The 13,752-nt window shown below is 37.4% G+C and overlaps 1 protein-coding gene and 1 pseudogene across 4 annotated transcripts in view; one reads left to right on the top strand and one right to left on the bottom strand.

Annotated features, from left to right (window-relative positions):
* The window catches only part of LRBA (LPS responsive beige-like anchor protein), a 783,746-nt gene that overhangs the window by 268,301 nt on the left and 501,693 nt on the right, over positions 1-13,752 (top strand). The gene's annotated exons all lie outside the window — the stretch shown is intronic.
* Positions 8,907-9,528, bottom strand: LOC140511938 (proline-rich protein 3 pseudogene; annotated as a pseudogene).

Genomic DNA, 13,752 nt, shown 5'->3' with positions numbered 1-13,752 from the left:
AGTACAGTCCTACTTTATAATCCTTCTGAATTTTTTACAAGTGGACTTCCCGGCATCTCTGGTGAAAAGATCAGAGCTGTATAGAAACTTTGAGTAGCGAACATAGTAGTCAAGCAAAACATTAGAAAATATATGTGGATCATAAGGGACAAATACAGAGATAAAGTACTTAGATTCTAATATGAGGATATAATACAACCCCATCAGCATCAGGCATCATAGAGAGAGTCTAATTTAATTCAGTGAATGGCCTGGTTCAATAGTTCTGTTATGTCTTGCTCTAAAAAAAATAAATGGAAAGAGAGGGGAAGAGGGTTCCCCTAGGTGAGAAAAGAAAAAGAAGTTTAAGGAAAACTATTATATATAATCAGGGCATACAAATTGATGTATGAGAAGTATGAGGAAAGATGAGGAGAGTCTGATACTTGAACCTTATTCTCAAATGAACTGGTTAAAGGAGGTGGAATTAAGGTGGGAATTAGTCCTAAACTAAGTAAACTTTAAGGATGTTGAGAAGCATATAGCTTCTTTTGAGGTGGCAAAGAGTGGGAATCTCAGGTCATGAGATCAACATATTATGATATAGAAATGCAATGAGATGTTACTATATTTTAAGAAATTATGGAAGTGATAGTTTCAGATTCCTTGGAAGACTTGTATGAACTAATTCAGAATGTAGTGAGCAGAAGTAGGAGAACAATTGGACTGTAGTCACATAGCACATATGTGTGAAACCTGATTTGAACTTAAATATTCCAAACCCCAGGTCCAGCACTTTAGCAGCACCATCACACTGCATTCTAAGACTGCTGACTTGCAAGACCAAACACGTAATTTCTTCACTCATGTAATTTATTGCATCAGTCAGGATGAGTATATGACAGTGATTTTATGTGTTAAAACTTTTAACTTAAATAAAACGTAATTAGTATATATTCTGTGTCTTTGTACAACTCCTTAGTTATTCAGTTTGTTAAAGAAAATGTAATAACTGTATGGTTAAAAAACTTTAGTAGTTAAAAATATTTTGTAGAATACATGGAATCTTTTATTTATCTTTTGTTGTTATCATATCAGATTCTCACAGTAGCTATTCTCATCCTTCTCCCTTTTCATCAGGTGTTAAACTTTAACCCTCCTATGTTTTCTTATATTTGATACCTCTCTCATTTTACTGGGAAGCTTGATTCCATGTGACGTAAGCTTTTCTTTATTGGTACCTTAATGCTTCTATTTTCTTCCGGTTTTCTCTTTTTTTTCCACTGATGAACTGGCTTTTCTTCTTGCCAAAGCTAACTCTTCTAGCTTGTACTTCTGTTCCCATTCCTTTATGTTTCCTCAAGAACCTTGTTTTAACCCTCTTGTTATTTTTGTTCTTCACTTCTCTATTTGATTCTTCCCCTTTGTCTAGATCTCATTTAAAGAAACTCTTACATGATCACAGAGCTGTGAAAGACCTCAGAGGCCATCTAGTTCAAACCTTGCCCAGGATCTTTTAAAACACCCTTTATCTGAGGCATGCATTCTTTGCTTGAAGAGTTTGATAAATGGGTATAACCCACTAACTCCAAAGTTCCCCTTTTGAATAGTTCTAATTATTAGGAAGTTTTTTCCCCTTAAATTAAACCTAATTCTGTCCCTTTGCAGTTTCTCTCAATTTTTCCTAGTTCTGCTTTCTGGGACTAGAAGAACAAATTATCTCACTTTCAGATGGCAATAGTTTTCTGTGACTATGTCTGTATCTTCTTAGTCAGCAAATATTTATTAAGCACCTATGATCTACCAGTCTCTGTGCTAAATGCTAAGGATGTAAGTACAATAAAAACAAAGACTGCCCCTGCCCTCAAGGAGCTTACAATTTCGGGGTCTAAGACTGTATCAAAGGAGACTGAAAAGTGAGGGTGGGGAGTGTAGTGGAGAAGGTACTTGAGATACAAGTCATGATGGAAAGTTCTAAAGAAGTACAAAATCAGTGTAGCTGGTGGAAGCTGGAGAGGAAAACTGTACTGAGTCCCCTCTTTAAATAGGGGCACTGGGGTCCATGACACTGCCCTCCAGTCAGAGGGCATAATCAGGGAACAGATGCTACTGATGAGAGTACCAGGCCGAGTCAGTCTTCCTCTGGCTAAAACAGTTTCTTGAACACACCATAATGATATGATTTCAAGCCCCTTTATTTTCTCCTCCCACATACTTCGAGCTTCATTTAGAGGTTGTTTATTTTTTTTCTCCCTGGCGTTCCGTACATTGACTCATATTGAGCTTGAAGTTGGAAAAGATTCCTAGATCTCTTTTCATAGAAAGTATTGTTTTTTTCTCATCTTGATTATTTGCACTCATACTGGTATAGTGGATAGCTTATTGGTTCCAGTTCTAGCCTTGATATTTAATAGTGACCCTGGACAAATCAACTTAATTTCTCCTAATTTCAGTTTTCTCATCTGTAAAATGGGGATAATTGTAGCACCTGCCTTATAAAGTTGTTATTAAGACCAAATGAAATACTTTATGTAATGTGGTTTGTAAATGTCAAAAGTGCTGTATAAATGGTAGCCGTTATTATTACTAGGGATAAAGACTAGACCCTTGGTTCTGGAAACTCCCACTTCCATTGAAAGTTGGCAGCATCTTTGAAACTTACAGTCTTAGAAATTTGCCTAGAACTTTGAGAAGTTGAGGGACTTATCAGTGGTCGGGTATGACTTGAACCCAGGTCTTTATTTACCATGGTGCCTCTTCCATTATCATTATTATTACTAACATCATCATCATCGTCGTCGTCGTCATCATTACTATTAATATTTTTTATTTGCAGTATAGTTTTCTTTAATAGTATGTTGTGGAAAAGCTAGTGTTGGTTTTTTATTGCCATGTGACAGATGAGGAAGCTAAGGCTCAGAGCTTAGGTGACTTTAGCCTGTGCCTGAACATACTCCATGTCCCAGTCTAGCTTACAGAGCCCCTTTTTGCTTCAGAGCACTTTCTACACGAAACCTTTCCTGATACCCCCAGCTGCTGGTGACTTTGCCTCCTGAAGTATCTTGTATTTAGTGAGTGTGTGTATTTGTGTATGTGTAAATATACTTACATAATACATGTTTTCTTCCACGATAAAACCTTCACTCCTTGAAGGTTAGGGCTTTTTCATTTTTGTGTTTGTGTCCTCTAGCACAACTACTGGCAAATAATTAGCACTTACTAAATTGTTTACTTAATTGCCCATGATCACAATACTGTTAAGGGCCTCAAGAGGGATTTGAAATCAGGTTTCCTGGCTCCAGTATGTACTACAAGTAAGTTGCTTCTAATTACATTAACCTTAACTTACATCATGTTGTTGGCATTTCATCTATTCATAAATCATAAATCTTGCTTTCTCCTAATTTTCAAAATTTAGTAACCCAAAATGAATGTTTGATTACAAGGGAGAGTTGACCATGTTCTACTTTATTTCTTGCTAGATCATTGTTAAGCAAAAAGATGTTTTTATTTCCTTTTTGAAAAAAATGCTTTTGTTTTTATGTTTAGTTTATTATACATTAATAGTTATAAATTTACTTGTTTTACATGTAAAAATATTAAAAATTTAGTAATAATCTTTTTACTTGTTTTTCTGCCTGTACTTGGACTACTGTCAATATAGAATATCACCTAAGCAATTTTTACTTCCTTCATCTCTCATTCCATGACTTCTGAGTGATAGTTGGAAGACAGTGTTCATATATGAAAATACATTGTTTGGGAATTAGAAATTAGAATTAATTTTAATGATGTTTTTGTTTAGGTCATTATGTATTTGGACACCTGGGGACCTTGAATAAGCAAGGTTTTTGTGAAAGGGTGCTAGGCGTATGATCTATTGGCATTTTCTTTTATGTTCTTGTGAATGCCTATAAAACTGTCAGTTTGAAGGAGCCAATTTATCAGCGAGTGGATAAGAAAAAGATTAGTTTCTCTGGTTCCACATGTTTGAACTAACTTTTTTAATTGCATGAAGATCAGTTAACATTTTTCTTTTGAAAATTTTAAATTATTTTGAAAGCATGTTTATTTCTGTAGTTAATTTATGCAGTTTTTAAAAGTTCAAATTGTAGGTCTGTGTAACACTAATTAAAAACCCCATGCATGCTTCAGTATTTTTAGCTGGAAGCAACCAAGTATACATTCAAGTTATGTACATGTGTTATTGTCTTCTTTTCAAGAAAATTTCAAATTAATTTTCCTTAATTTTAGAACATTTTCCTATGAATTTGTTGTGATATATAAAACAGGATGCAATTTTAGGTGGAATATATTGAGAAATCTATGTTTTTCTATAGTCATCCATCTTGTTTACCAATTCATTATTGTTTTCAGATACTTATGGTTAAATATTTATGTAGAATGCTAACTAAAATGTCAGTCTTTCATTATGAAAATAGGCAGTTGCTTCTACTCATTCAGATAAATGTTAATCCCAGATCAAGTGTCATTGTTCTTGATCTCATTTGGTGAAGGTTGTTAAATCTGCCAGTGAAGAACCAGGAGGGCATGGAGATGATGATAGTGATGATAGCTGTTCTTTGTCATGTTGTTTTTTAAAGAATATGCACATATTTTACTTCAACAGTTCCGTGTGGTATGTAATGCAAGTGTAGCTGTCCCCATTTTAAAGATGAGAAAACTGGGGCTCAGAGTGGTTACATAATTTGCTCATGATTAAATGATTTTGTCTGTATTTGAAGGAGGATTCAAACTGAGGTCTTAATCCAGTTTGAACTTCCCATTAAATACATTATTCTGCTTTTTATTTTTAACAATACTATTATATCTAAAAATAACATATATACCATTTTAATTCCCTAACCAACTCCTATATCCTTACTCCTGCTCAGTTCATCAAGTTTCCTCCACTCCCAAGACATTGTCATGCTGTCTGTGGAGGCGAAGGGCAAAGTTAGAATCTTAGATCTATCACTTGGCCAGTGACTTTCGGTTGTCGTGGGTCAGGACAGTCTCTCTGGATCTCATTTTCCTTTGTTGTATAATGAAGATTTATAGGCAGAGGAATGTCTAGAATAGCAGACCAGCCAATTACCACCTGTGCGATCTTGGGAAAGTCCTAACCTCTCTGGTGGTTTCTTTGTTCATAAAATGTGGAGGTTGAATTTCCAAGGTCCTGTCCATATCTGGATCTGTAATCCTAGGAACTAGTCCACTTCTGTAGTTTTGTAACCTGAAACTACTTTATCTGATGTGAGTGTCCTGCTCTGTAATTTTGTCATTTGTCTCGTTCCTCCTAGATTCTTTATCATCACTATGACTTTTAATTGCTCCCCTTTTCAGTCCTTTCTAAATCTATTCTTCCTCTCTCTTTAGTTTTGAAATTTTGATCTCAGAGATGACAGGTTCAACCATTTGTTCTCTTTCAGCCTTTTTAATTTTTTTAAGTTACAAAAAAGTGTTGATTTTGTTTTATTTTCAATTCCAAATTCCCTCCCTCTTTCTGTTTATGTCTTACAATTGTATATAGGTATGCACTACAAATTCATGTTATCTAATTTACTCATGCCATCACTGTTGCCCAGCAGTTCTTTTTAGTCTCCTGTTTTACTCTGTTATGCTCCTTGTGGCCACTTGCCTAAACTTTCTCCTTTATCTTCAATCCCCCTATACTTTTCACTCTCTCTTAGGGAACTTCATTTCATACTTTACTGAGAAAATTGAAGCCACTGTGAGAATTCCATATGAATGTCTGCTCGAGACATAGATCTAAATTGCTATTCTTCTTCTCAAAGTGGTTATTTTGAACCACTTCCTGTCTTATTAAAATACAGATTCCTCAGCAAGGCGTTTAGAGGCCTCTGTAATCTAGATCCATTTTGCCTTTCCATCCATGTTTCAGAACCATCTCTTTTAGTCTTGTTTAGAAGACTGTGTTCTATATTCTGACACACTAAACCTGTCTGACCCATCTAGAATTTAATATTCTTCTGTTCCTGTAAGCACACTGGCCTCCATCACCAGGATGGGTTCTTTTCCTATCCCTGCCTCTTAGCAGTGCTCTAGACTAGGCTCTGGAGGTACAAAGTCCTTACCTTCAAGTAACCTATTTCTGTGGCAAGGTGACTGCAACATGTTCACAAATAAATATAATTAAAAAATTGAATTGGGAGTGGGGAGGAAGCATTGAAACTACAGAAGTTAGAGAAGACTCCCTGGAAAGATCAGCACCTGGGCTGATCTTCTGGAAATGAGGAAGGAATGTTTTCCCCACATGGGGATATTTGTTATTTTCAGAGTCATGATACCGCCTCTGTGAAGCCTTCCCTCACCCCTCAGTTTTTTGTATCTTCTGTTTTTTTTATTGCTCTTCATTAGGATAGAATTGCTCTGAGGGACGGAGAGAGTATAAATTTTGTTTTTGTATCTACAGTTGCTAACAACTAGTAGATTTTTAATAAATATTGTTTCAGTTGTGTTCATTTTTTATATAATGTTTTATAAAGTTGAAGGCATTTTTATGTTCTTTATTTTATTATATTCTTATAGGTCATGGTGGTTTTTAGAATTATAAAGGATGTGCTTATACAGGGTGTATTAAAATATAACCCTTAGTGCAGTTTTAAGTTATTTAAGCTCAATATGCTCTCTCCTTCACTCTGGGATCTCTTGTGCCCATGTCCTGGACAATCTGTCAGCACCATTGCTAGAAAACTGAACCTCTTCCATTTGAATTGTCTTAGGAAAATTCTGAAGATGACCTACCAAGATAAGGTACAGGACACTGAGATCCTTTCTCAAGTTAAACTGCTAAGCTTTCAAAACCCTTTTACAGAGAGTACAGTTCCAGTGGCTGGAAACAGCCCAAATGCCAAATGTACATTTACCTAAAATGTTTTACAGAAAATTTGTAAACAAGGAAAACACTCACTTGGTGGTCAGAAGAAGTGGTACAAGGACACTCTCAAGGTCTGTTTGAAGAGCTTTAGTATCAATTGTGAGACATGGGAGACACTGGCAAAGGACTGCTCAGCATGGCATGCCTGTATCAAAGAAGACATTGTTCTGTATGAGCAAAGCAGAATTGCAGTAGCACAAAGGAAATGTGAGTTGTAAAAATACAGAGACATTTCTACCCCAAATGTTCTAATAGATTACTTGTACCCACCTGTGGTAGAGCTTTTGAATTCATATTGTAGTGACCAGCTACAGCCAAGCACATTGTACCTTCACCCCACATCATGATGTCATCAGTTTTCTTTGAAGATGAATACCAACGACTCTTTCCTTTATTCATAAATGTCTTGCCCTCATGTTCTGTTGTTTTTCAGTCTATCTCAAGCATTGCCTCAGACCACAATCTTCTGGACCATAAACTATTAAAGCTTAAGACCGCACTATGAGTTTTGGAACACTTTGTATATCTTTATTTTTTGTACATTTCACTTGTACTCCAGAAACTCTAGCATGTGCGGTGGCCACGCCCTGGTAAAGTTATTTCAGTAGATAGCCTGCCAGCCTCAAACTTCTCAGTGAATTGGGAGGGGGTGTCTATCCCCATCATGTGAAGACATTCCCAAGCAGAATGGGCAGATGAGAGCAATTTGTTTCAACAGCTGTGAAGGTAGCTAAGGCAGGCACTGTGATGTGATGCTAAGAGCTTGGTCAGGCATCAGAGATACCAAGGTCATACATTGCATCCTGAGACGTCAGCAGTTGTCCTGACTTTTGCCTTTCCACTGGACTTTGATGACTCTGGAAGAGAGAGCAAGGCTGATGACTTTGCGCAACTGTCTCACTTAAGTCCAATTCATGCAGAAGTCAAGCTATCACCCTGTGATGTCACTGGTCCTCTTAAAAAAAAAAGGATGAACAAAGATCTGTCTGTCCAATCTGTGTTTCATCCATGTAATATAGTATATATATCTACCTGATGGCACACATACTGCACATACATATTTGGGGATAGTGTGTGTATGCATATATGTACAGGGCATCCCAAAAACAGTGCAGTTTTTTTTTAAATAAAATGTTTCTTCTGAGTTTATTACTTAAAAAAAGAAAGCTAAAACAAAGACTCTCAGCCAGTCATGGCTTCAGTCCCTCCTTTTCCCCACATTCCCTAATCTTTCTCTAGGCCCTACTCACAAAACTTAATCTGTTTTCACAGAAAACCTACATTGAGGTAAAGGTAAGGAAAAGGGTAGAAGGCAGTAGTATCATCTAAGCTCCACCCACTGAAAAAGGGGAATCCAACTGACAGAAGGTAGGGAAAAGGGAGGGAGGGAAGCAAAAGTTGGGAGCTAAGGGGCTACTCACTATGTTACACTCATAATGACTTGGGGATGGGGGACACCAGGTGAACCACAGGGTGTCTTGCTAAAAAGGGCATTTCTCAGTTCTCCTATTGCTGAAGGTGAGGAAGGTTGGAGGGCACTACTAACAAACAAAAATGGAGTCTATCCAGGGCTCACAAGAACCACAAGTAGTACTTGAAGGGGGCAGATTGTAGGGGAACAGCTCCAATTAGGTTTCCATTGCAACTTACCAGGGGAAAGTCACTAACTGGGAAAGAGTAAAGGGATACACATTGAAATTACAACCCCCCACCTCTAACAGAGAAAAAGACAGATGATGTAGATCAATGATTGAGAAACCTCCCAGATCACTACAGATGCAGAATGCTGCATACACTGTGAGATGTGGGCCATTTGATAGTTTGTGTAAGCGATTTTCTGTGGCATAAAAACCAAAAATATCAATAAAACATTATTACAAAAAACCTAAAACCTCCTCCTCCCCCCATCCATCCTCCCAGAGCCCCAAGTAGGGGAGGGAGAGGTTCAGGCTTAGGCTCCTTCCTTGGTCAGAGGTTCTGGGCACAAACACCTCAGAGAAGCCAATGAAGAACCTCAGGGCAATGGGCTTCCAGGATAGAAAAGGTCCACTGGAGCCTGACTGGTGGAAGGCAGAGTTTTACAACAGAGGTCCATTCACCCCTGGGTGGTAGAAGGCACAAAGATCCTCATAGCGACAGTGTCACTTTGAGAAATATATGCAGACAGGGTGGTTGGATTTACATGTTCTGTTACCTTCTGGGACTCCATCCTTGAACTGAGGGGCATTCTTTGGCCAGGGAATGTTCTTAGATGGATGGTGACTATTGCCTGCTCCAAGGTTTCTCCATCCATTGGGAGGACCATTCCTGGCATGGTCCCCATAGTCTGTTCCCTACCTAGGTTCTGGATCCTCGTAGGCCCAGTGGCTATGTAGGTATGGTCTAGGCTTGGATCCTGGATCCTGGATCCCTTCTCGTTGGGGATCCTCCCCAGAAAGGAAGTGGGAGGCTCAGGAGTGGTGGAATCGCTGGTCCCCTTAAGCTCTAAGGGCCTCTGGAGAAACTTGGATCAGGGCCATCCAACTTCCCATTGGCTATGGGTGGAAGGCCTAGGAGCTGGGTGGCCCAGCGAGGTTCCTACTCTCCTCATCCCCACTCTCCTCGGGGTCTGGTGGCCACTTCTTCCCCTTCTTGGGCATCACAGCCAGTGTAATAGCAGTGGTCAGATAACAGTGCAATTTTAAGCTGTCCATACATACACACATATTTAATTCAATAATTTACCATTTATTAAATGACTACAACATGCAAAGCACTGAGGTTATAAAAAGACTGAAATGAAACAGTTCTTTTCTTTATGGAAATTACCAGTTAATGAGTGGGTGACAACATGCGAACAGATAAATAAGTACAAAATATATACAGTGTAATATATTGTAATTTTAAAAATGAACTTGAATTAAGTTAAAAAACTAAGTGAATAAGCGTTTTTTCTCTTCTCACTGCCCCTGTGGGGAAAAAAAAATCCCTTGTAATAACCATGCATAGAAATACTAAACAGATTCCCACATGTGCCCTTTTCACAGATGTGCTGAATTTTATTTTGAATCTTGATTTCCTCACTTTTCTGTCAGAATGTCACTGTTAGTTTGCTAATTATTAATGTTTTGGAGCATTTTTTCATATGGGTACAATTTTGTATGGCTGCAGCTTTGATTTTTTATCTAGTCATTATCTACAGTTTATCCTACATATATAGCTTTCTCATGAATAGTTGTTTGCATGTGTCTCTCCATGTCAGACACCCTCGTGAACTCCTTTAGAACAGGGCTTGTCTTCTGCCTTTTTTTTTTCCACGTCCCCACCATCACATAGTCCCTGGCATATAGAAAGTATTTATTGACTAATAATATTTGACTAATGAGTGTTTATCTCTTGACTGGCTGACTGCCTATGAAAACCATCTGTTTATATATTTTGTTCATCTGTTAATTGCAAATTTTGACGAAGTTCCTTATATATCTTGAAAATAAAACTTATATCAGGGAAATTCACTTCAAAGATTTTCCCCCCATTGTCTGTAGATTGGTTTTGTTAGTACAAACCCTTTAAAATTTTATGTAATTAAATTTATTCATTTTATCTTTTGCGATCTCTTCTGTTCCTTTTTGGTCAGGGATTTTGTTAGATGGAGGTGAAGAGGGAGTGCATTCTGTACCCTCTCTTTTTACAGATGAGGAGCCGAGTCCTAAGTAGGTTGAGTGATTTACCTGTTCACACATGTAGTAAGTCCTGTCTACACAGAGATAATTGAATTCCTGTGTAAAATGATGGATCAGCAGTTTAAAGAATGTAAAGCTATAAAGGAAATAATCCCAGAAGAGAACCCTGAGTATTGTAATAGTATGCATTGAAGTAGAATATTCAAATATTACATATTTTTCATATATTGTTCTGTTGTTTCAATTGTGTCTGACTCTTCGTGACCCCATTTGAGTTCAGTAAACTTCCGTATATCATCTACTGTGCTATACTTTTGAAAATTTATTCCTAATTCCTTCAATCATTACTTATCTGATATGCTTTCAGGGATTCAGGTCACAGTCTTTTGCACTCTTTCCAGGTTTTCCATGTCCCTTAAAATATGACCCTTACAACAGAAAACTCTACATAAATGTTTTCCTCTTATTAAACCAAAAACCAAAAATTTTCAAAAGCATTCAATTTTACATCAATTTAATATAAACATAATTCAGTTCCATTTTCATGAATAAATGAAAGGAAAAGCATTTATTATGTGATTACTATTTGCAAAGCGCTTTGGATATAAATAAAAAAGTAAAAGACAGTCTCTCCTTTCAGGGAGCTCACTTTTTGATAGGGGGGGATAACACATATAGAAGGTTTAAACTTATGAGTCAGATAGAAAGATCCTATGGTCCTTAAGATCCAGTAGCACAGCAGATGGCAATGTTATCTTCTTTAATGTTATTTCCACTGATAAATTCATATCGTGTTGAACCATTTAATGGAATCATACAAAGAACTTTGGTGATGAGATATTCCCCTGAGCCAGTTTTCATCAGATTTGGCTGTAGCAGATGTAATTTCCAGGCTTCTTTTCTACTAGAGTTGGTTTCCAGGAAAGGTGTGTGTGCTTTGGCCAGAAGAAGGAAAAAGGATAGATAGTCTGGAAGATGCTGCGACTTTCAGGGCTCTTAGGCTTACATACCTGTGGGTTGGCAGTTGGTTAGAAGTTGGTGTTTATGGTCTTGGGGAAGGCCAGTGCCTTCTCTGTAGTGATTGCTTCCCTCAGAAAAGTAAAGTTCAGGATATTCTGAAGGTTCTTGGGTTCAAACACTTGAGCTATCTCTTTTGGTTTGAGGGGACAATGGAGGTGGTTTTACTTCTTTGGCAATGTCACCTTCTGCCTTTCTTTCAGGATGCCCTTACTGCTTCATCTAGGCTGTCATGCTTGTTCCATAGTTGAGAGTTGGATTTCACTTGGTGGGAATGGCTGACTCTTTTTTTGTCACAGTTGTTTACCTGATTGATGGTTTTGGGGTTGTTGCCACTCTCAGGGCTCTTTAGTTTAGTTTAGTTGCCACTCTCAGTGGCAGTTGGTGTTTGTGGTAGAGAGGAATGTGGGCCTCTTCTCCTTGGTGTTTGTTCCTCTTGTGCTGATTATATGGCCTCAACTAGAAGCAAGGACTATGATATAATGGACATGAGTAATTTTTAAGGCTGTTGTATTCAGGGTCCTGGGTAATCTGTGGGTTTGAGGAGAGGTTGTGTTTCAGATGTTGGTGATGATTTGACTTGCCTGTCCATTTCTCCCTTGGATTCTTTGCTTCCTCAGCTATTACTATAGTAATTGTGATTACATGATTGAGCTGCCTTGCCATTTTTCTTCTCATTTCTTTTAATATATTTATTCATCATTCCTTTACATACATGTCTTCTCTGTAGGCCTCTTGTGTTTATAGAGAAGAGGGTGATGTAATTCCATCACATGACATTTTCACTGGTGGTCCTCCATACCTGGAATTCTTTCACTCTTCATCTTTGCCTCCTGGCTTCTCTGACTTCCTTCAGTTTTTAGCTCAGATCCCGTCTTCTACACAAAGCTTTCCCCAACCCCCTCTAATCCTAGTGTCTTCATTCTTGATTATCTTCAACTTATTCTGCAAATAGCTTGTTGGTATATGGTGGTTTCATGTTGTCTCCCCCTTTAAGATCTGTCTTTTGCCTTTCTTAGAATTCATTTATAGTAGGCACTTAATATATGCTTATTGACTATTTTATGATATAATAGACTATATAACTATTTTATTGCATTCTTACACAATTTGTATTTCATGTCACAACTTGCATTTGGCTTTAGTGACATTTTTCTGGACTATTTTTTCCTCATAGGCTTCTTGCGAAGTTCAACAATCATTTATTACAGTGCAAAGGACAATACTAGATACAAAGGTAATTCTAGGACAGTACTAGGACATAAAGACAAAAATGCATTATTCCTTGTCCTCTAGGATCTCATACTATATTGGAAGTGATGTATCATATTTGCAGATAAGCATAATATATTGTAATTTAGGGAGACAGAACTTTTCTTCCATTTGTTTCCCATTTTTCTTTTTCTCTTTTGCACTTTGAATAAATTTAGAGCTTTTAGAACTAGAAAGGACCTCATTTGGTTTTTGATGCTTTCATTTTATAAATGAAATATCTGATATTGTGACTTGCTCCATATCACACCTCAAAGCTGTGGTAGGGACAGCCCATCTCCTATGCTCATTTTCTCCTTTCTGTATTTTTTATTCTAGGACTAAGATTTTCATCACTAGTGGTCTCATGTATTCTTTTTTGTCATTTGTCTTGATTTCACCCTCCCTCTCTTTGGACTTTGAACAAAGCCCTTTCTTTTGGAACAGTTCTACCTTATCTCTTGTCAGTTTAATAAGTGGAACCTTTTGTTCCTTTGTGGTACTATTTTTTATTCCTAGTATGCTTATTTGCATTTCTTGGCCTTTCCCCACCCACATTTCCTACCATCACATGAAAAATATATTTATATATCTCCTTTCTTTTTGTCGATTGGTAGTTTTTTTTAAAATCTATTGCCCAAGGTCTGTGAACATAATTATTTACTTGTTTTGATAGTTGTATTGAAATATAATTTGTTACCCTTTTGGGTAGATTTTTACTATTCTACTCCCCCACCCCCCAAACACACACATTGCATTCTTGTTTCTGTGCCTTTATATTCATTCCATATGGCTATGAAGGTACCTGTCACAGGGGCTGGGAAAAGGAAGTCCAGAGAATGAGGAGGGAGGAAATCTACAGGGTTGCCTTGATCAGGTCCTGTCACTTTTGTGATCCTTAGTTTTCTCATGTATTAAAGGTAGGGGTGGAAATTGGGGAGG

Source organism: Notamacropus eugenii, chromosome 6 (genome assembly GCF_028372415.1).
Source record: "Notamacropus eugenii isolate mMacEug1 chromosome 6, mMacEug1.pri_v2, whole genome shotgun sequence".
Classification (NCBI taxonomy): Eukaryota; Metazoa; Chordata; class Mammalia; order Diprotodontia; family Macropodidae; genus Notamacropus; species Notamacropus eugenii.
This window is presented reverse-complemented; position numbering and strand designations above follow the sequence as displayed.